Below are 24,000 nucleotides of genomic sequence, written 5' to 3'. Positions count from 1 at the left end.
TCTCTGCATCTGTCAATTTGACATCTGATTGCATCAACTGTCACTGATCCATCCTACTACTGAAAATTGTGGGCCCCTATAGCAAGGTATTGATCCAAGAGGTGGACTCCTCAAGGACCCTGCCCATCTGTAGTGCTTTGGGGCTACAACACCCAATCTCCCCACCTCACTCCTGGAGGTATAGCAACAAACATGGCAAAGTCTTCCTCCAGCCTGGAGGAAAGCCTATCGATCGTTGCTAATGTTGCCTGCTGGTCCTGCTTCTCCTCCTTGCCCTTCTTCCTGAGAGGACACTGGGTATTGTAGTGATCAAGTTTACCACATCAAAACCACTTGACCTTCGACAGGTCCTTCTTCTTCTTTTTCTGCTCCCCCTACCCCTGATTTGGACCCTTCGATGTGAGGGCCACATTCTCCTCCTCCTTCACCTGCTTCGATCCGTTGCTGCTGCCACTGATGGAGCTCTTTAATAGAGCTCGTCTCAAATCCTCTTGTTGCAAATCGACCCACATCTTGTCCCACCTTGGTAAGGTGTCTCTGCCCAAAATACTTTGGACGAATACTTGCCACTCCTAGGAGACACTGTTTAGTGCCAATTGCACTAGCTCTGTGGGTTGGGGCGTTGCCCCAACAGTTGACAACTGGTCTTGGACCTCCTAAATCCTGGTGAGGAAGGAGTCTATGCCTTCCCCTTTCTACATCTGGATGAGCCTCAACTTCTCCTCTAAGGACATCTTCTGCTTCGCAGAAGTTCTTTGGTATAGCGTCGAGAGTGTATCCCACATCTCTTTGGCAGTATCTTTGCTAGCTACGTGAGAAACCACTGATCCCAGACACAATCTAGGACCAATCTCTCCACCGACGCCATCTCGTTTATGTACTCCTTCAACTGATCTGCATCTTGAGGTACTGTTACCACTGCGTCAATATACATCTTCCGGCCAAACTAATCTAGAAGGAAGGACATCCTTGCCTTCCAGATGACATAATTGGAAGCTCCATCCAACCTGTCTTGATCACGAAGCCCAGCACTGGCCATTTCAACAAATGTCGAAAACATCCTCTTCCCTTGTGCTCAGCTGCTGCCCAACTATTCCCACTCCCTTTCGGAGTGAGAAAATCTGTTCACAATGACTACTGATCTGCAAGGAAAATCGAACTTCTTGAGACTAGAAGTTCCCTGAGGAAATTTTTCCCTCAGTGTGTTCTCTTCTTCCTTCCATCTGATGTTGGCTCTGCTCTAGCAAACTGCAGCAAAACCATTGCGTCTAGTAGCTAGCTAGAGATCTGCGCTACGAAAATCTGGACTGCTCCCTCTGCCTTTGGAATCACTCGATCTAGAGAGATTGAATTTTTCAGACCCTCACTCAGAAAAATCAAATCTCCTCAAGTAACTCGGCCTTCTGGCAAAGTGACTATGCTTCCCTTGAGAGTTTTGATCTGCTGTCCACACTAAACAACGAAACTCCTTCTGTCTTCGTCTCTTAGCTCTTCGGCTGATCAATTGCACTTTGATACCATGTGAAATTCCACAATTGGAATCCTATTGCAGTAACTGGAAATTGTTCTCCTAATTGTTAATTTATTTAACAATTCATCTATTGTTTTCTACAACAAATATCGAATAATCACACTGCAACCTACACAAATAAAACTACGGAAGAATAAATGTTGGAAGAAATGTTAGCACACACACATAAAGTAACACAGTTATTTTTGGACAAAAGTCCTGGAAAAACCTAACTTGGGAAAACCGGTGCAACAACTGAGGGTTTTAATATTAAGCAATAGTGAAATAATCCGAGTACAACTGGATGCCAAAACTTTCAATCCTATAGAGAAATACTGGCAAGAATCTGGAGAGGAATTTTCCTCACCCCACAGGGAATCTCCCGACACAATTTGCCTTCAAAATTTTGGCCTCGCTGAGCCTCTGCGTTGCTCTACATAGCTGGTTGGACGTCTTGCCTCAGACTGGACTTTGATGAAGTCGTTCTGCCTTCTGCTGATCAGAAAGACGCTTCTCTGGCACTCTTGGACTCCTTCCCAGCCTCTAGAACTGAAAACGTAGCTTTGCGTCAACCTCTCTATGGCTTCTCTGCCTCTCTGCAAATGCACTCACCGGATCTGGAATCCTTCCTGTGGCTTCACAGTCTCTGCCCCTCTCTCACTGCTTTGATCTCACTGACTCTCTCTGGCCACTGCCTGTTGCTACTCTGGAAATTGATCTGCTCATGAAATCAAACTGCTCAAGTGTCTTCTCCAAGTGCCCATCGAATTCTTCCTATAATCCTCTGTTAGGACTCTAACGGCCAAGACTAAATCTTAATCGATGACTAGGATTAACTTGAAGTCGATTCGTGTGAGTTTCTAGATCATTCACGCCCTAACTTAATCAATTATGATTAATTAACCATATTCCCTAAGTTTAGACTTAGGAAATATTTAAAAGCTGGTTAATAATCTAATTAAGTCATTTCTAGGCGGAATTTCTAGAAATGATTTCTGGGTTTTGGAGATCTCATGTATTCTAGCCTCTCCACAAAATTTCAACGCTGGAACACATTCGTTGCTACAAAAACTAACACAGTCCCGTTTTCCCATGGCACATTTTTCACTCCCCTCTGCACATTACAAGCCCTATATCATCATCTTCCCTGTTTGGGTCTACATGACCACTAGGTCCACAAGGCATTGGTTCACCCCCTCCCCTTGTCCACATGTTTGGGTCAAGTGTGGAAATTTTGCCTTGAAGGTTGATGGAGTTAAAATAAAAAGTTAAAAGCATATCATGACCACAAGCAAGAAACAAAAGAAAATAAAATTATAAAATGCAAAAGATGTCCGAGACATTAAAATAACATGTGGGCAAAAGCCAAAGCATGAGCTCTACCCCCTTATCATTATGGACATCACCTTGGTTCCTAGGGCTACATGAGTGCCCCCACATCATTAAGGAATCCATGCACTTCCCAACCCCTGGTGTGCGATGAACTTCCCCACCCTAAGGGGGTAATATTTGCTTATATTATACACGACATGCTCTCATCTCCTAGAGCCCCGAGCAGTAATACAAAGAAAAAATCAAGAAAAGGCAAAAGGCAAATGAAGAAGGGTGGAAAAACAAAGGTTGGAGTAACTCATGTATCCACGATTGGTCCCTTCCACACCTATACACCCAAATATGTGGACATCTCTCATCATTGCCATCCTTGAGCCCACAACATTTGGCTTTGAGACCCCTATGTCCCTATTCATCTCATCATTATTCACATGACCCCTATCAATTGAAGGATGTACCTTGGACTTGTCCTTCCCTTTAGGGGCTAGGAACACTTAATAGGGTTGTTTATTAGCCACTCCTACCTAGGGAGGTACCACTGTTACAAGCTGAAAGCCCCAAATTTGGAAGGGAAGCCCTTTATGAAGTCTCAATGTGCTCTTGATTAACAAGCTTGGTTCACGTAGATGCACTAATGAACTATTGTATCTGATGGTGAAAAAGCACATTAGATCTTATATGTAATTGGTAGGTGGGTTCATCATGAGTTGGGCAACTTAACTGGGGCTCAAGCCCACTAGAGGATCATATTGACACCCCTAAGGGATGCGATGAGAGCCATGGGACTCCATCATGTGTTAGAGCATCATTTCATGCCATGGGCACTCTCAACACCTTCAACAATTTGTTCATTGCCCCACATTATTCCTAAGATGATGCACTTGGACTAACATGCCCCGACCGACTTAGCATGATCATGACAGTTAATGTAATGCCCAGAGGAGGTTTGTGTCACCCTTGAGACATGGGAGGGCAGGAAACATCATTAGAGTCCTCATATGGAGCATTGTACAAGTTTTTCTTTCATTTGGAGATCCATGAGATCAACAATTGTGCCCCAAACCCACTTTGGGGCCCCACATGATGACTTGCATGGAAAATTAGGGGCCATCCCCTAATTCATCTTTATTGGAGCCCTCTCTCTCATCATGGCACTTAGAGGACTCAATGTGGCCCTCCAACAACCCTACATCATCATGACATCATCAACTCGGCTTGCATATGGATGGCTAATTCATAACTTGTGATAGCTACTTGGTCGGCTTGTGACCAAGACTTGTTTTTAGCACATTATTTTATAATTTTGGGGGCTCATTAGGCTAATTCGATTTAGAGAGACTCATATAAATAGAAGTGAGTCTCATTTGTGAGAACTCATCATCATCACTTGGATTCTTCTCTTGTAAAAGAACTCACACTTTTTCTTTAAAACTATTGGAGGGTTCTTTGATGCATTTTGACATTTGGAGCTGAAATTTTCGATCTTCTTTGGAGCTATCTCATGATTTATGGATGGATATATCATATTGTCATCTTGTAAGTGCTTATTGACGAATATTTTCTTGAAATAATGTCTCATGTATGGAACAGTGTTTTTAAAACCGGAACCGGTGACCGAACCGGTCCACCTAATGAACCGGTTTACCGACCGGAACCGGTCTAACCGGGACTGGTTTGGTCTAAACGAACCGGTTTTTAAAAAATACATTAAATAATTAATTTTTAATGAAACAAAACTATTTTTAAGATGTAAAACCATGATTCCAAGCCAATAGAGACAAAATATGCAAAGTTTGCTCATTTATATACCATGCAAAGGTGAATATATCAAAATGGCACCGAGTGCAATACATATCATCGACAAAATAGCAAAATACATAAGAAATGAGGCTCTAAATGGCCTATAAAGTCCAAAAACAATGCTGCAAGCTATGAGGCCATTGGCCTACTACAAGTCTTCAGTTAAGTTATAAACCGGCCGGATGTAATGTCTTTCAGTCTGCATATTTATTCTCTCTACAAATCTATAGAAGTTAGGAGTAGGACATCTCTTGTTAAGGGAAAAATTTCAACTCTTATTGGTGAATAAATATTATTAGGATCCTTGAGTTGACTGTTGAACAGATCAAAGCTATCCTTTTGCAGTCATTGGTGAATCTTGATAAGCCCTGGATTTATGAGTTTTCGGACTTTGCAATAAGCAAAAGATTAGCAAGTGTTGAAGTGACATATGTGATATATGAATAAAAGACACCTTTGTTAGGTATCCCATTGTGAATATATGACATTGACCCCCTCCGCAATCTCATTGTCTTGTTGAACAACTTAAAGTATCAAAATGCACTAAGCCAATGATTGAATTTAGTGTTGTGTTTTAGCTCAGAGCATTATAATTGAAGGCATAGCTTTAGTTATACTAAGAACAATTGGAGTCATCTTTGCAAGTCAAAAGGCAACAACATTAAGCAAAAGCATCTTGATAATATAACCAAAAAAGGGACTATTATTTCATATTTAATCACAGTGAGAATTTTAAAAACTACACAGTTCATAACTAAGGGTTTTCATCATTTACAGTGACACTAACAGTGACAAGTAGCAGTGTATGATGTATCTTGAGAAAGTCTTTTGTAGAAGGTGACTTTGTATTTATTAGGAAAGTTCAAATGATGTAGGACAAGTTACAACAAGATATTGACTGTCCTATTTTGGTTTTAGCAACAATATTATTGATCATAAGAAGTAACAGTGAACAGTGTCCATAAACCGGCCGGTTTAGGACGGAACCGGCCGGTTAGCAATAAACCGGCCGGTTCCGCCCTAAACCGGCCGGTTTTTACCGGTTAGGGCAATTTTCCGGGCAAAGGGTGCTGTAAACCGGGTTTTTTCACCGGTTCTGACCGGTGAGCCTCCCAACCGGCTGGTTAGGCCGGTAACCGGTTGGACCGGAACGGTTTTTAAAACTATGGTATGGAATTGTTGTAATTAGTTTAATGCTCTTGTGCCATAATTTGTTTTATATCATTTTGGAAATCTATTTGGTTCTCAATTGCATATGTTACTCATTGGGTGGAAAATGATGAATGTTCCTATTGGATGAAGTTTTGTCCTTCTTTCATAAAACTCCATAAATTTTGAGTAGGTAAATGTTGAAGGTTGGTAGGTAGGGCATCAACCTTTAGCCTCCCTAAGGACAATTTTGGCCAATTCAAAAGCATATAGGACTCCATATCCCAAAGGACTAGGCACTAGTCCAAGGATTTAAGTGATCAAACTCCTCTTTCTCCATATTTTCTCCTCCTAAATTTCGGTCCCCTAAAGGTAGGGTAGAAATCTAGGGCTTGCAGCGAAATTTTAAGGAGGTGATTTTTCGGGAATTCGAAGGTCCAAACATCAAGCTCAAGGTCTAGGCTACCTATGCTCCAAGTTTGGTGGGCATCCACTTGAGTGATATGCAGTATAAGAAGGCACTAATATATGCATTCAATTACCAGTGAAATGCTTATGCAAGGACGCAAGAGCTAGCATGCAAGAATGAGAGTTTATTCTCAAGCGCAGAGAGAAACCAATGCAACAGGTTGATCAATCCTTTCATGTTAATTTTAGGTATGTTCTATGCTAATGGCAAATTTACTTCAATTTTCCATATTAGCTCAATATCAATTCCAGATTAACAATCACATTTAGAATGATAGTAAAATGTAGACAGAACATAAACATAAATTGCAGAAGACAAGCCAAGACAAGAGGACACAAGATGTGGCGCCAGCCAGGGACAAACCCCAATGTGGTGAACCCTTGATCAATTGAAACCATTGCTGCATTTAGGGCTTAACCATTGCTGTGTTTTAGGGCCTAACCATTGTTGCGCTTAGGGCTTAACCATTGTTGCGTTTTAGGGCTTGCATTCTTCATCATGACTGCGTTTAGCGCATCATTAGGCTAGCGGTTAGGGCTTGCTTCATACCAACGTTTAGCCTTCTCCATGATAGCGTAGAGCCTTCTCCCTTAGGGCAACATTGTCTCTTTAGGATCTCTCCTCCCAACCAAACCCAAAGACAAGTGGAGAGGAAGAGATCACAAGAAGAGTGTGTGCAAATGACTAGCAAGCCAACTCTTTTTATACTAAAATGTTGAGTACAAGTGGGGGCAATTTGGTTGTTGGCTGACCTTGACGAATTGTCCCATAACACAAATAAATTCATATCTCCATGAATGCATGTCAGAATCGGATGATCTTTAGATCAATCCTACACCTCTCGACGAGAGGAATCCAAGAAAAATATTAGCTGCCATAAATAAGATGACCCACATGGAGTTTGGCCCTAGTTGCCAATTTTAACATTTCAAGAGCACAATGATAATGCACCAGATTTTGATATGATTCAAATCAGCCCACTGTTAGCATGGAAATACTCCCAAAATTTTACTAGTAGATCAACCAAGACAATACTTATTGAACCTTTAAGCTAATGTGATGATTCTTTAAGTGTATTAGGCTTATTTTTAGGACCAAACTTCAGAGGTTACACTGCTGTAGCAATTATACCCACAAAGCCCCCTCAAAATTTGATATTGACCCTGCAAAACCAATAATTAGCCAATAAAGTCAACTTCATGGATCAATGACACAAATACAGTAAAAACCACTCCAAACCCTTGCCAAAATTCACTTTAGGTCTGCAATCACAAATTGTTAGTGCTAAAATCGATTGAAATATAAAATTTAACCCTGACTAGGCCTGTGGCCTAGTCCAAGAGGCCTATTAGGGGCTGCGGTTAGGGCTAAAGGCCCTAGAAACCCTTGTGTCCAAGCCAAAAAGGGTCTCAAAACCCCAACGGCTGGTGGAAAAGGCCTTCTAGGCTTGCGACTACCCTTGATGAGGAAAATGGATGAGTATGAGCCACAACAAATTTTGTTTTCTCCATGAAAATTAGCTTGCCAAGCCCTCCAATGACAAACTCTGGCGACAAACCCAATTGCAGTAGTAAAAATGCCCTATAGGGCTAGCGACTCCCTCTTAGAGGCTAGGCGTTGGAGTTTCAGGAGCTGGGTCTTGTCGACCAGGGTCTCCAGACCTTAGATCAACCCTCCTTGGTTGAACAATGAACACACTTTTTCTCTTGGTTGGACGACCCCTCCAAGGGTGAATCTAGGCCCAAACCCTAGTTGTTTAGGCTAGGTTAGGGTCTCAAGCTATGTTGCACGAAACTTCTAAGAACCTGACGTTTCGGGCTGTACCCGTACCCGAAACTTTTAAACTTAGCCGAAACTCGACCATCATGTAATCATCTATGATAGTTAATACATAATTAGTTTTCCTTCTAAATTGTCATCTATGGGTCTTATTCCCTTTTTTCTTGCAAGATAATGTGTTATTCACTTATATATATATATATATATATATGACGTTTCAATCAACGTTTCGGCTACTATTTCCATTTTTGGGAGGTGACGTTTCTAAATGTACCCATTTCGGAAACTCCGTAACGTTTCGGCGTTTCGTGCAACTTAGGTCTCAGGTTTCTATCTTTAGATTTGTCTTTGAATCCTTGAGCTAATGGCACCTACAAATCAAATAGATATATCCATCCATGAGATCTAGAAGAGATTTGAAAAATGAAACCCCAAGACCCCAAATTATATACAAAATAGGAAAATTTAAAATACAAGGGTTAGAAATGTTATTTACAAATTATTTACAATATCTACAAGATAAATATTATCTCTAATTAGCAAATGAATCATTCAAAGCACAATTAGATTTTGAAAATAAATGAGAGATTTTTTTTTTAATTTAATGTACAAGCCAAGACCCTGCACCATAAATCGTTAGATAAGCTCGAAGCCCAAACAAGATGTGGTCATCTCAAAGTCCATAAACTTGGGTTTTTCCCAAGGGCCGAATCACCTGATTCAAACTGTAGATTGTAATATGCTAAAACAATTGACTTGAATCTACTCTACTCATCATTGGAAACAATAAATGATCGATGAAATCACGAAGCATAAAAGAGAAAGAATTCAATCTCACATAACACAATAATTTTCTGGGGAAAGCCACAACTAAAAACCCCTGCTATCTGTATGTTGCATTAATCAGAAAATATGAGAAGATCCATCGGCCAGCCTTGATGGTGGGCCCCCCTCCTTGACAATTGATCCTTGAACCATCGCCTACCTGATAAAAATTATTTTTTATACCGCTTCCTGATTATTGCCATTGTAGAGGTGGGTCTATGTTTTTTATACATTTTTTGTAAACTAATATAGTGGTGCTCAAGCCCGAGCAACCTCTGCACTATCTCAATCTATCTCACTGCTTAACAAACCAGCTCAAGCCAATTCTTAGCCAAATTTGCTGCCTGCCAAGCTCCTATTTCCTTGCGTAGTTTCCTAGGGAATTAACCCATATCTAATTGGGAGATTCCTCAATAATGAACTGCTCAATCCTCATAGGCCTTTCTCTGCTTGCATGCACCACCTGTACAATTCGGATGATTATACAACTGATAGTACACTGTCCCTGAACTCCAATCTCAACTGTTTTTTCTCTCATCTGACATGCATGAGTTAATTATGAGTGAATCTTCAGTTTATTGGTTGAGCAGTGCTGATTACACCCCACTACTGCAGGTTACACCCCATTACGGGATCTCCCACTAATTCCTCCATCAGTTGGAACTAGTTTAACTGAATTCAACTCAGTGAAACTGAATTAAATAATTACAACTCAAAATAAACTCAACTTGGCCCCCTAAAATTTAGGAACCACTCTACATGACTCTAGATAGACTCCCAACTCGAATTAACTGAGTCAACTAAGTCAAATTAACTTAGTTAACTATTACAAGTTGCTGTGAGAATTATAATTACAATTTAATTCCCAATTTAGTTCAAGAACAAAAGTAAATTAGGATTTTCTTCTTGATGCTATTTTAAACATTTCTTGTTCCTATTTTCAACACTCCCTCTCAACAAGAAAGGAATTCAACTCTATCCTGATTTGGTATTGCTATTGCAACATCTGCAACCCAAAAAAACATCCAAGCAAAATTAATTGAATCAACTGTGTTTGCAACTGTCTACTAGGAAAACTGTGCTGCTGCAGACTTTGCTACTGAGCGTCCTGCTTTGCTGTCAACATTGCGCTGCACTCCTCAGTATCTGACTGACACTGATCCTCCTGCTGCAGAATACTGTGGGCCCCTATAGCAAGGTAATGATCCATGAGGCAAAAACACCTCAATGGATCCTGCCCAAATTTCTGCACTCTTGGGACTATTGCTTCACATCGCCCCACCTCACACCTGGATGTATGGCTGCATGTGCTCCCTCTGCCCACTTGGCTTGAAATTCCCCCCTACTGGAGGTCTGTGCTTGAGTAGATGTTTCCACTTTGTCTCCTCTCTTCTTTTGCAATTGTGGCTGCTCCACAACTTCTTGAGGCTTCTTCTGAGTATGCATGTTGAGAGGTCTAACATGCTCCCTCTCAACCACCATATCTCTAGTCTCCGCCTTTCTCCTCAAGGCTTTGCATGCACAAGCTAAATCTGTTCTACTCATATTGCTGTTACTACTGCTCTGCTACTACTTCCGCACAGCTGCTGCGACTACTGCAATAATGAGTCTGATCTCCCCAGATCTTGAAGTACTAGTTTCCAATGTCCATAGGGCTTCTCCCTCTAAAACTAGACTCCCTCTGAGTCTCGATCTCCCTATGGGAAATCTCGCTACTCCTCAATATACCAATATCAATGACCAAAACTCCTTTTTGTGTCACTAAACATTGGCTCATTGATCTGCCCACTAACAACCTTCTTGCTCCATTAAGAAGTCTGCACATAGGGTATTCTAGATTTGTCTTGAACTAGAGCTCCATCAATCTGCAAGGACAAATTCGAATTCTTCTCTTCTATTGCGATTTCAGCTCTGCTACCATGTAAAAATTTCCACAAATCTAGCTCTAATACCATGTAGAAACTTCTACAAATCTAGCTTCGATACCATGTAGAAATTTCTACAAATCTAGCTCCAATACCATGTAGAAATTCCTTGTAGATTCAAACTATAGATTGTAATATGCTAAAACAATTGACTTGAATCTACTCTACTCATCAGCGAAAACAATAAATGATTGATGAAATCACGAAGCATAAAAGAGAAAGAATTCAATCACACATAACACAATAATTTTCTGGGGAAAGCCACAGCTAAAAACCCTTGCTATTTGTATATTGCATTAATCAGAAAATATGAAAAGATTACAATGCTTTGTTCAAGCCCGAGCAACCTCTGCACTATCTCAATTTATCTCACTACTTCACAAACTAGCTCAAGCCAATACTTAGCCAAATTTGCTACTTGCCAAGCTCATATTTCCTTGCGCAGTTTCCTAGGGAATTAGCCTATATTTAATTGGGAAATTCATCAATAATGAACTGCTAATCCTCATAGGCCTTCCTCTGATTGCATGCACCGCTTGTACAATTTAGATGATTATACAACTGATAGTACACTGTCCCTGAACTCCAATCTCAACTGGGTTTTTCTCTGATCTGACATGCATGAGTTAATTGTGAGTGAATTTTCATTTTACTGGTTGAGCAATGTTGGTTACACCCCACTACTGGATCTCCCACTAACTCCTCTATCAGTTGGAACTAGTTAAACTGAATTAAATAATTACAACTCAAAATAAACTCAACTTGGGCCCTTAAAATTTAGGAACAACTCTACATGACTCTAGATAGACTCCCAACTCGAATTAACTGAGCCAACTAAGTCAAATTAACTTAGTTAACTATTACAAGTTGCTATGAAAATTATAATGACAATTTAATTCTCAATTTAATTCAAGGACAAAATTAAATTAGGATTTTCTTCTTGATGCTATTTTTAACATTTTTTGTCGCTATTTTCAACACAAAGGGGTTCGATTCACACAAATACACTAGATATCTAGAGATACTTGCTAGATCTACTCGCTTCAATGTGTAAATTCTAGCCCAATACCTAAAGCAAGATACCTGTGCTAATAGATAATCCAAACACTTGTTATGAAATAATAATCTTTAGTTAAAGAACAAAATTAGAGCATTAAACCCATTCAACACATACCATGAATCATCAAGATAGAGACACCTTGAATTGAAACCCCAAAGACTTTTATTGAAAGTATTCTAGCAAAGCTTAGCTCAGTACAAAAAAATTCTCATCCAATGAAATTGTAATGAAGAGCTTGAAAGCTTCCTTATATAGAAAATGAGAGGGATCAACCCCTCTAAGTGGAAATAACAGTTACTTGCATCGATCCATGGCTTGATCCTTGTGGAAAGATTTTGAACCCTTTATTAGCTGACACAAATCTCCAAAAAATTTCGATCTGCTTTGTTCACTGTGTTGGAGGGGTCAAACTTTGACTTCTGGACCATGGAGGACCTCCAAAAAATAGAATTGTCATTAGTTGTGCAAAATAATTAACTGCTTTGTACAAAAATTTCGATTAGCTGGGAAAATATTTTTCTCTGGCCCATTGAATTTCTGGACTGGGTCCTTTTGCCTTGCAAATGAGGCCTTTTATTTTTGACTTGAATTTTTCACTTTGAAAATAGCTTCAATAATTTTTTTGATAAATTTTCCACTTGGAGGGTAATTAATTTTTCCCTTCATTTTATTTTTTTGATAATTTTGGCTAATTTTAATCTTATTTTTGCCAAAAATTTAATTATTAGACTCAAGAGGGGATTAAATATTTTTCCACCCTCTAAGTGTATCAAAAAAATATTTTGGTAATAGTGTTCTAATTATGAGGAACTGAACCAAAATATTCCTAGACAACACTTTTACGCCAAGATAATACAAAATCAACCCTTAGAAGGGGAAATTACACATAGACATAGATCTCTTTAGACTTGACCAAATTCTGCCACAAGACACATGATCTAGTATGATAAAATGCATAACTCGATAACACTAGGACTCACTTAAGACCTTATCAACGAGCTCCACCCTAGCTTTGGGTATATCTGGGAGAAAAACTCTGCCAATTATCTGTGTTTACAAACACAAATAATTTTGGGAGGTTAAAAAACTCCCTAGAGTGAAACTCTTTGGACAAAAATCATAGGCTTGTTACCTAGGTGTTGTGACATGGCTTAATACCCATACTAGAATCATTTTTACAATACAAAAGCATAATTTGGGATTACGATGATGATATCAACTCAAATATTTTATTCCACTGCTTTATACTCTGCTTCTTGGACTGTTGACATGTACATGGCTAACAAAACCCTCTAGAATTTTCTTGAAATTCCACTTGTGACTAGCTTTACATGTGAGTAATGGAAACTAACATGGCATACACTCGATATTGTGGTGCTAAAAAGCATCAGTCAACTTGTGGAAGACATAAGTTCCTCATGTGAACTCCAAAGAGGTGACCTCTGAATTGATATAATGCTTTTGATGTGTAGAACAACATCAAAGCATTATGCAGTCCATATACAAAGTTAGACCCCAAAATCAACCATTTAATTCCCAATTAGGCTCCAAAGGTTTTTAAGACCTCAAATCCCCAAAATAGCACTTGCCCCTAAAATGGACTATACAAGTCAAAAAATTCCATTTTTCCACTCAAAATGTACCAAAACCTATGACATCAATAGATCATGTCCAATGGTAGGTGTTGTTGCCCGAGGTGTACACCAAGGGCCACAACGCTCAAGGCAGGGGCTGTCACTTTGATCCCTGCCCACTCCGTTCTAGCTATCTCCTAGGAAAGCTAAGGAGGGTAGTCTCTAAAGGGTGAAAGGGTGGATGATGAAGGGAAACTTGTTGGAAACCAACAAGTTCTAGGAGATGCACTTATAATTATTTTATTAACTCAACTTAAATTAAATACAAGAACGATTAATTGAGCAGGGCTTAGGCTACTCAATTAGACTATTTATATTTAAAGTTACAAGACCAGTGCCTTCAACTACAATGCTCAGAAAAATTAATCTTGCAGAATAAATGGATTATCAAGTCACAAGATAACAAGTGCTGCTTAGGGAAACTAGCTTAACAATTAAAATTATGAGCAAGAAGAAAAATTGCAACAATTGCAATTAATGGAATTAGGCTCACAAGTCTGATTACCAATGGATGCAATGCAAATGAAGTTACTTGATTCTAATGAGAAACGATATTACTCCCAATGTTCCAAGTGCTTCAAGTCAATTAATCGCTCGTATTCAGAGTGAACAATCAGGTACAATTATACAATTGAACAACTTGCAATAACAATTTCTTTAAGCACAAGATTTGCAAGAACTTCAGAACTTTTCTCAAGAAACAAGATTAGCAAGAGTTGAAGTTATTATGATTCCCAATTAGAGCTCTTTAGTCAACAATGAACTCAAATGTGTTTCTTATTAAGACTCCTTGAATTTCTCTTCAACTTATATAGCTTAGCAATTAGAAACAAAGGAGACTTCAATATTCTTTTGAGCACAACACAAGAGTAAAAATATGAGAGCGAATGAGAAACCACAACAAAATTGACAATATTGCTAACAATGAAATGCAGTCAATATAATTAGCAATGAATATTAGAGATATGCAAATGCAACTAGATGCAAGAATGAGTTAGCTTATCCTCAAGATGCAATTAGTTCATCAACTATTCTTCAGAATGCTGTCAATTTGAAAAAACGTACCAGACTTCAATAAATCAGATCAGATTGTTTTAACCATGAGATTAATTCCAGAATTGGCATTAGCAGCCAGCAAACTCAATGAAGATTTAGCCTTTAGTTAATGCGTGCTAACCTCTTAGGTTCTTAGGCTTATTAGGGTGTATTCTAGGATCTCTTTTAAGTGATATGATGTAATTATACCATTATTTGCATTAGCTTCAGGTTTGATTTATTTATGACAGTCAAATGAAAAAGAGATGAAAGGGATGGAGCAAACCCTTTAGTACTAGCAGCCCTCTTTCAGTGGATGGTTTGGCAAGTTGAGAGACAAAGATGACTGTTTTGTCCTTGAATGCGCAAGATAAGCCTCTGCAACCACCAATATTAGCGACAAAACAATGATAAAAGGGGTCCTAGAAATCCCTTTCTTAATGTCACGCTGTACTATGATCACAGAGGGTTATATATAATATAGAACAGACCTCAAAATATGTCACCGTGAATAGGCTGTTGTCGCCTCCTTTTTAACTATATATCAGTCCTTAAATGAGCAAGATCAGTCAACAGTAGTAATAAGATCAGTCCTCCAACAACCAAGATTAGTTACCCAGATAGCAAGGAAAGAAAGCTAAATACTTTCAAAACTGCTGTAGCTTACATCAGACTTTCATCATTAAAGGGAGCAGTCATTCTTCAATCAGCTACCAGTTTTTGTAAGATAATAGCCAAAATATTTATGACTAATATGCAGTTGCTATGTGTTAATTCTTTAGTTCTTGGGATTGATTTAATGTTCTTATGACTTCAGATCTGATGATAATGACAGTAGAAGAAACAGGCTCTCAGATGATGGAATGATATTCCTACATTCACAATTATTAACTTTCAAGTCATACAAGCAAAGATTCAGCCCTAAGGAACCTGCGGCTATGGTGAAAGCAGCCTCTAGGCATTGCAATCAGGCCTTGAAAGAGTCTCTTAGTGATCAGATACAAGGAGAATTAATCCCAAGTCACAAAATGATGATAAAATCCTTCCAAAAAATAAGATGGGCACCCTGCAACCACAATGTGTTAGCCTGAAGAGAATGAAGCTAAGAAAATACCATAAACAACCTTGAGGCTGAGCTAGAATGATTCTGCAAAAGATCAGATCAGAGAAGCCTAGCCACTGGTCCAAGAATAAATGACAAAGCTCCTGCAAAAGTGGTTATAAGCCTCAGAAATAGTGCTACTGATAACAAGCCTGTATGTGCCAAAATTATGCTCAGAAATATATTGCAAACCCTCTTAAACTTTCTGAGCAGAACCTCTGCAAGACCAATCAAGGGTTAGCAAGAAGTTAAAATATAAATTAAAAAGGGCAGAAAAAGCTAGCAGGATGCTAAGAGGAGCCACAAAACTATGATGAAATCTTTCCAAAATGCCCTTAAAGCCTGTGGCTAGCCCAAGAAAACCATCGATTAGCCCTCAATGCCTCGCATCTAGGTTATTGATCTCATTCTGGGCTACACTAGGGCTATAACAGCCAAATCATAGACTCAAACCTCTGCGGCCTGCCAATTCGCCTGGAAAACCTGTGGCCTAGGCTAATTCAGCCTCTCTAGGGCTGTGGCTGCCTCTATGGGGTAATATTTCAGAACTCTCCACCATCAAATCTGTCTCCAACAAACTTGCTTTAGAAATCAAGTTAGATCTGATGCTAGAAATATAATTGTACCCACCAAAAACTTATCTACAATTTTCTGAAATATAAACTCTTGCAAACCCTCAATTTGCAAATGAAACTAGCCTCAATAGGGGCTGCGGCTGCCTTGGAAAATTTCGTTGAAGAATAAAAGAGTCACAATATTGCAAATTGAACCCTTTAATGCCCTTGTCAGGCCTTAAACCCTTCACAGCCCTAACAAAATGCTGGACGACCCTAAAAGAAATGGTAGCCGTCTAGGGTTTTTAATGGCTAGGACCTTCAAAATTCTGCTTTCCCTTCCGAATTTGTAAAAAAGAAGAAAACAAAACAAAACCCTTATCAAGAAAACAAAACAAAACCCTTATCTCTCCATTCAAAGTCTGTAAAACCCACATTAGAAAACCCCAAACTACATACAAAAATTTAAAGGAAATCATACACAAAGGTTAGGAAATTAATTTACGTAAAGGTTAGTATATATAGACACAAATTAGAGAAACTATCTTCAAATTTTGAATGTGGGATAAAAAATTTAAGAGTAAAAGTTATATCTAATTAAACAATTTAAATTACAAAACTAAAACTTAAATCAAATAAATATTTACAATTTTGAAATCTAAAAATTATTTACAAAATAAATCTAAAGAATATTACAAGTATTTACAAGATAATCTACAAATCTAATTTATGGGTATGACGACACCTCCGCCCATAGATCAGATAAAGTAGCTCTAGAAATTGCAAATAGATCATTTAAAGCTCAATAGGTTAAATTTTTCTGGAGATAATTAATTTAGATTAGGCATTAGCCAAGAAAATCTGCAAGAAAGTCTTTGTTAGATAAGTCTTGGGATCCAATAAAAAAGGCTCTTCAAATCTTATGCCTTGGGAGTTGGTTGGTCCAACCAAGGACTTCTCCTCACGCCCAAGTTTTCAAATATAAAAGGATCTCTGCACACTCAAGATCAAGTTGTTAAATCAATAGAGACATAAAATAACAATATAATCCTCAAGAATTAGAGATACCTGCTAATTCAATTAAATTAAAATGCTACCTTAGATCCAATAATCAATGCAAGATACATGTGCAATAAGTTATTCCACAAAGGCTAATGATCAACAACTTCTAAAATATTATTTAGTAGAGCATTAGGAGCAGTATTACCATAAGAAGTAGGAGAGAAACACCACCATCAATGAAAACCCCAAAGACTTTTGCGTTATTATTATTCCAGAAAAATTACAAGAGAGTTTCGAGAGCTAGTACATGATTCACAGATTAGATGATTTGAGAAGAAAATGACTTCTAATTTATAGATAAATTCTCCAAATGGCTAGTTGGCTTGATCTCCGTCAAAGTAATCTTGACCGTTGATAAATATTTGATTATCTTTTAATCTCCACTGTCGAAAATCTCTATTTTTTGAGTAATTTTTGAATTTCTCTTTTAATTCATTTTTAATTAGCTCAAAATTAATTATTTTGAGCTAATTTCCTCAAAAATTTGACTTTGACTTAACCACCAAGGCCCAAGAGTCCAAAATTTCTTGAATTTTTCAATATTCCCTTGGTGGGAGACCTCCAAAAATTAATTTCTTGAAGACTCACGAATTTTTCCTTTTGGAAAATTTATTTTTCCTAAGAGTTTAATTTTGATTTTAATTAATTAAATTTCTGGCTTAGGATTTTAATTTATTTTTGCTAGAAAATTTAATTAGTTGGCACTTGAGGGGATTAATAATTTTTTCTTCCTTTAATATTTTAGCGATGGTGCTAAAATATTATTTACATAAGATAATTATGTTTCAACCTTTAAAGGGAGAAACCCTGTTCGTTATAGACCCTTAATTTTTTACCCAATTTTGCGACTCAATATGATTTAATAGACTAAGTGATTTGTAATAAAATAATTTAGCTAATTAACTAAAATTATTCCCAAATCACTTTTACAAAAGACTCGATTAAAACATTAAGACTCACCTAAGATCTCGACAACAAAATCCACTCTAGCTTTGGGGTGAGGTTGGAGGGAAAAACTCTGTCGATCATCTGTGTTTAGAAGTACAGATGAATTAGTGAGACGAAAAACCTCTTAGGTTGAAAATCGTCACCAAAATAATAGGCTTACTTAGGTTGTTACATACATTTATGGTCATACTAAAATCATTTATATTACAAACTTACATAATGGGTTTACAACTTTGACAAACTGGCGACTGATGATGATGAATCCAGGATGATCTGAATGCTCGAGCATGATGGAATTCCTTTGTGAAAATGTGTACTGCTATAGGGTAGTTGACATAGAGTGTTCAACAATAGGGAAAATGGTAATTCATGCACTACAAGGGCTATGATAAGAAAAGGAGATTGAGGGTGGCTTAGGGCTTAAACAAGAAGGAAATTGGGGCACATAGACTAGAGATACTATGGGAAGAAATTCAAGGAATGTAGGCACATAATAAAGATCAAGGTTCATATGGAGGGGGAATAGGGGGTAGGTCAAGGAATGTAGATGGGAGAGAAGTTGAGGCATGCAAACATGGCAGGGGTTAGGGTGTGCAAACAATGAGGAGAGGCGGGAGGGAGGTTGCGACATACCAATGTTATCAGAATCAAACCAGTAGACCCGTTAAATAGGGAATTGGTCGAAACCGATAAAATAACTGGACCAAAAAATCAGTCAACAAAAAACACATAAAATTTTCAAATTTTAAAGAAAAACATATATATTCACATGCATCCATATGAATCTAGACCATTTATATACAAATAAGAAAAAATTCTCATTTATATAACAAGTAAGAGTGCATATAATCAAACTAATACTTAGTGCAATACATCGCTGAACCAAAATACATCAAGAAACATGCTCTAAATGACCTCTACAATCAAGAAATAAGCATGATACTACAATACTGTAGCTACAAGTGCTAATGGCCATCATCAAAATCATCATCCTCATTCTCATCAACCTTATCTGTAGAATGAGTAGCCTCTAAGTCCACAATGGGATTCCGACTTGATTCCTTTGGCCCTGAAAGTGCTACTTGTGGTATCTCTCCCTATGGAGCTAGTGGAGGTGGGTCCAAGTCCAACCAAGAAAAGTCTTCATTATCAAATGTTAGTGCCTGACTTTCCACAACCCATTTTGATGTTGGATCAAAGTCACCCAAGGCTATGTTGTTTAATTTAGGGGTTTTATTCAGCGATTGGTTACGCCTCAATCTAAGGGTGTACCAAACATAAACCATGTCATTCAACCGCCATATATGCTAAAAATGCTCCAATTCTGCTCACATCATGAAAGTAATGCATGTCTGGCTCAATATTTGAATTGCAAATTTTTGTAATTCAGGGCACTGGCTACCAGTTGTTGACACCAGTAGACTACAAAAATGGTTGAAGGCAAAGAAGCACGAGCAAATGATTTTGAACCTTGGACTCAACAATTGCAATGAGTAATATAATCTACAAATTTTGACATTCTCATCCTAATGGCGAACCTCACAAGCAGGATCGAAACATCGATAGCTCCAAACTTTGATATGATGGATCCAGAAACAAATTCCCTACAAAACTTAGATCATAAAAGCCTCAAATCTGAAATACTTTTCCTATACGGTTGGGAAATATTTGATGAAATTTTGACATTTCTTACCTGATGGATCCCTTGTTTTACTTATTATAGCCATAGACATGCCAAAGGTAAGTACTCTCATTAAAATTCAAGAGCTTGGTATGTATATGATCTTGAACCTTGGTATTTGGGACCATGTGCTCATTGCATCTATACAATCTTTCTTTTATCTCTCCATCTGCCTCAAAATATGTATTGTAATGGTACCTTCAAAGTTCCAAAAACGAAAAAATATTCATCAATTGATTTTGAATGTTTGGAAAAGCTTTTCTAATGAATGACGAAACAAGTTTTGAAAATCAAAATTACATACCTTGGATTTAAGTAGTATCCGATTACATGTAAAGGTTTTTGAAGTAGTTTGTTCCATATTACATCAATGATTCTCCATAAAGGAATGTACTTTTTCCTTCTATCCTCATATGCTGACTTTATTTTCTCTTTGGTCTGATTCATGGCCTCATAAACAAAACCCATGGCAGGTTTATCACCAACCACCATCCATATCACTCTCACAAGAGGCTCACTAAATAGCACAATCTCCTCTACTTTCATCCAAACTTGTTAATTAAACACTTGGCCAACCATCTACTTCCCTTCAACCTTTCTACTCCACTAAGATTCATTCCATTCATCACAAGATCTTCCTCAAGTTGGCTTTTTGTTGAACAAGAGATTGCAATGAAAGAAAGTTTGTTTGGCTAATCGAATAAGCTCTTTCACCCCCAATGTGCTTTCTCATAAGGTTAAAAACCCATGAGTGGTTGTAGATGTACCTAGTTATGGATTTTGCTTTTTCCACACACTTCACCCACTCAATTTTGCCAATATCCTCAAGCATGAGGTCCAAACAATGGGCTGCACATGGAGTCCATCAAATGGTGGGGTGTTTTTCCTCCAACATCCTTCTAGTTGTAGCATAGTCAGAGGCATTATCTTTGATCACTTGTACAACATTATCTACCCCTACCTCCACAACCACCTCATCCAAAAGATGAAATAACAATTGTGCATCCGTCACCTAATTAGATGCATTAACAAATTTGAGAAACATCGTACCTTTTGGGTAAGCAATTAATAAATTTAAAATGGTGCGAGATCTGCCATTTGCCCATCCATTAAACATAATTGTGCACTTTATTTTGGTCCATGATTATTTGAACTCTATGAGGTACTTATCTATTCTTTGGACCTCATTTTGTAGAAGTGGCCCCTTGATATCTTGCAAGCTAGGGTCTTTGAATCCTAGTCCACATGAAACTATAGCATCAATCATAGGCTGATAATATGCAGAATTAGTGGCACTAGAATCTATGTCTGCATCATTCTACCATCTAGCAATGCATTCATATGCAACCTCCTTCTCTATCTTCTTATATATAGCATCAATGGTGGGTTGACTACCAGGGGTGGTGTAGGGTACAAAGAAATAGTCAATCCCTTTATGTGCCCTCTTCAAACTAGTTGAACTAGAGCCAAAATTATGTTTATTTGCAAATCTAACAAGAAAACTATGCATACATCCTTCAAGATTAGGGTCACTAAGAGCAACATCATCTTTTTGACTTTTGCCTGTCTTTTCTAAGTCTCTTGTTTTTGTCCTTTTCTTCTTGGTAGGCTTCATTCCGACTTGGCATCTCCACTGTAAGATCATCAATGTTTTTTTACAAGGTTTTACTTAGCCTCACCAATGTGCTAGGTGTTCTTTAATCCTGTGGATCCCCCCACCTTTAACTTCCTTTCCACAATAGTAGTATATTTTTATCCCATGTTCATCTAAATGGAAATGAACCCATGCTGGATCATTTTTGTTTTTAGGGGCTATGGCAACATGTACAACAACAAATAAAAATCTGCATAGAAAACTGTAGAATTTTTTAATTTCTAGGGGAAAAAACAATTTTTTAGAGAAAAATAGAAGAATAGACACCATGAAATACCTTGATAGGGTCTCCAAATGTTGAAAAGAAAAGAAGCTCCAAATAGTAGAAAAATCAGATCTGTAGCAACTCCCACAAATCTAAAAATTACCTAAGTTGCACTGAAACGGATACGGATATGGGGTTTGAAACGGATATGACAAATTTTCAAAAAATCAGGATACGATACGACAAGGAAACAACACACACACACACACACACACATATATATATATATATATATATATATATATATATTTCATATTACCATTCATCTTCTAGAATCTAGAATCTATATCTAAAAATGCATAAACATCGTCATGAATTCAACATAAACAAATCATTACCATCAATTCAGCATAAACATTGTCATCATCATTAGTGATTATTATAACATTCAATATATTATCATCATCATTAGTAATGTAATCAGAAATGCTACAGTCTTTGTGCTTTTGGGTTTGACTCCTTCATAGAATGTGTCATGCATGGCAGATGATATCTATCTTCCTTGCATGGAAATTAAAAGGCCCATGGGATCATTGGGATATTCCATCAAGGCCTATTTGAACATTTCAATCTCCTCAACGTCAGCTTGGTCTCTTGACTATATGCAGGCAAAAGATTAGCTAGAGAAGATTTGTTATATTGGAGGGATTAATGAAATCAAGGGAAAAATCAATGACAATTAACAAAACCTTAACCAAACTGAAAATTAACCGCTCAAATAGATCTCTTTACGAAGACATTCATCAAACCATTTTGTTTGCATTTTTGAACATCTATCTTTTTCTTAGTAAGAATCCTTGATAAATATATGTAGTGTCGTTGTTTCTAAAGATTTAGAAGAGACATTATGAGACTATGTTTATAGTGAGTTTATTTGCAAATCAAATTTCTTCATTTTTATTATTTATTTGTGGCTCTACAAATTTTCACGCTTTTTAACATTTTAAGGGTGGATTCTGATTACAATTTTCGTGGATCTGTTTTAGGATTTCCGGAAACGGATCCAAAAAAATTAAATCCCTTGGAAACATATCCAATTCCAAATCTGAAGTTTCCAATTTTTGGAAATGGCACAAAAATGTTTTTACAGCCTTTCGAACAAGAATCGTATCCGTTTCCGTATCGAAAACAGGGATCCACGTTTCTGGCAAATTCTTCAGGCGTTTCTGGTAACTTAGAAAATTACCCTTTCAATCAGCTCCAAAATCTCCCTTAGAAAATCAGCATAGCACCTCTCTAACCAGCTCTTCAAATCTTCCCAAGAACTCCCTCATAATATCCCTACAAAACAACAATTGTTTAGAAATAATAGAAGATAGAGGCAATGGCAACTTTTACAAGAAAATATAAGCCTCTGCATAGAAAACCCTAGAATTTTTAAATTTCTAGGGAAAAAGCATCATTTTTTAAGAGAAAATAAGAGAAGAACGGATGCCATGAAATACCTTGAGTCGCTATCCAAATGTTGAGAAGAAAAGCAGTTCCAAACAGCAGAAAAATAAGCTCTCTAGCAGCCCCCACAAAATCTGAAAACTGCCCCTTCAATTAGCTCCAAAAACAACTCAGTAACAGCCAAATATCTTTGGAAAAAAAGGCCCTTGAAGCAGCTCCAAATCTCCCTTAGAAAAGTAGCCCAGAAGCTCTCTAACTAGCTCTTCAAATCTGCCCAAGAACTCCCTCAAAACGGCCCTGCAAAATCTCTCCAATTCCCCTCAAGAAACTCAAGTATTTCAAGAAGCTCAAATATATAGTGTGAGTGAAAGAGAAGGGGTGGGTGTCTTTAAATAACTTTAAGGGCGGCGTAGGTTTCCATTAGATGCGGGCCAGCTCACAAAATTAAAAAACAATGATTTTTGGCATTTTCGGCTGCATCATAGAGACCCATATGGAACCGGCCAGTTCGGTACCAAACTGGCCTATTCTGGTTTCAAACCCCGAACTGGACTGGTTTGGGTCCCAAACTGGTCAGACTGACTAGTTCCAGTCTGGTTTCGATAACATTGGGGTTTACAAATAGGAGAAAATTGATGAAATTTCTATTGTCCACAAAAGATCAAAATAGGTCAATGGGACTACATATTACATTTACTATCACTTGGTATATGCAGAAATTCATAACTCCAGATATTTGGCCCAAAAAGTAAGGATTCTGAAATAAATATGAATACAATTGTTAAAAATTACACAGATATTCTAGATATAATCCTTACCCATCT

General features: G+C 37.7%; 1 protein-coding gene across 1 annotated transcript in view; it reads left to right on the top strand.

The window, feature by feature from the left end:
* Nucleotides 1–24,000, top strand: part of ALDH3H1 (aldehyde dehydrogenase 3H1) — a 99,445-nt gene that overhangs the window by 5,246 nt on the left and 70,199 nt on the right. The gene's annotated exons all lie outside the window — the stretch shown is intronic.

The sequence above is a fragment of the Pinus tabuliformis genome, chromosome 1_2, assembly GCF_031772625.1.
Source record: "Pinus tabuliformis cultivar Carrire ecotype Pingquan chromosome 1_2, CPIR1, whole genome shotgun sequence".
Lineage (NCBI taxonomy): Eukaryota > Viridiplantae > Streptophyta > Pinopsida > Pinales > Pinaceae > Pinus > Pinus tabuliformis.
Note: the sequence above shows the minus strand (reverse complement) of the source record. Positions and strands in the feature narration are given on the sequence as shown.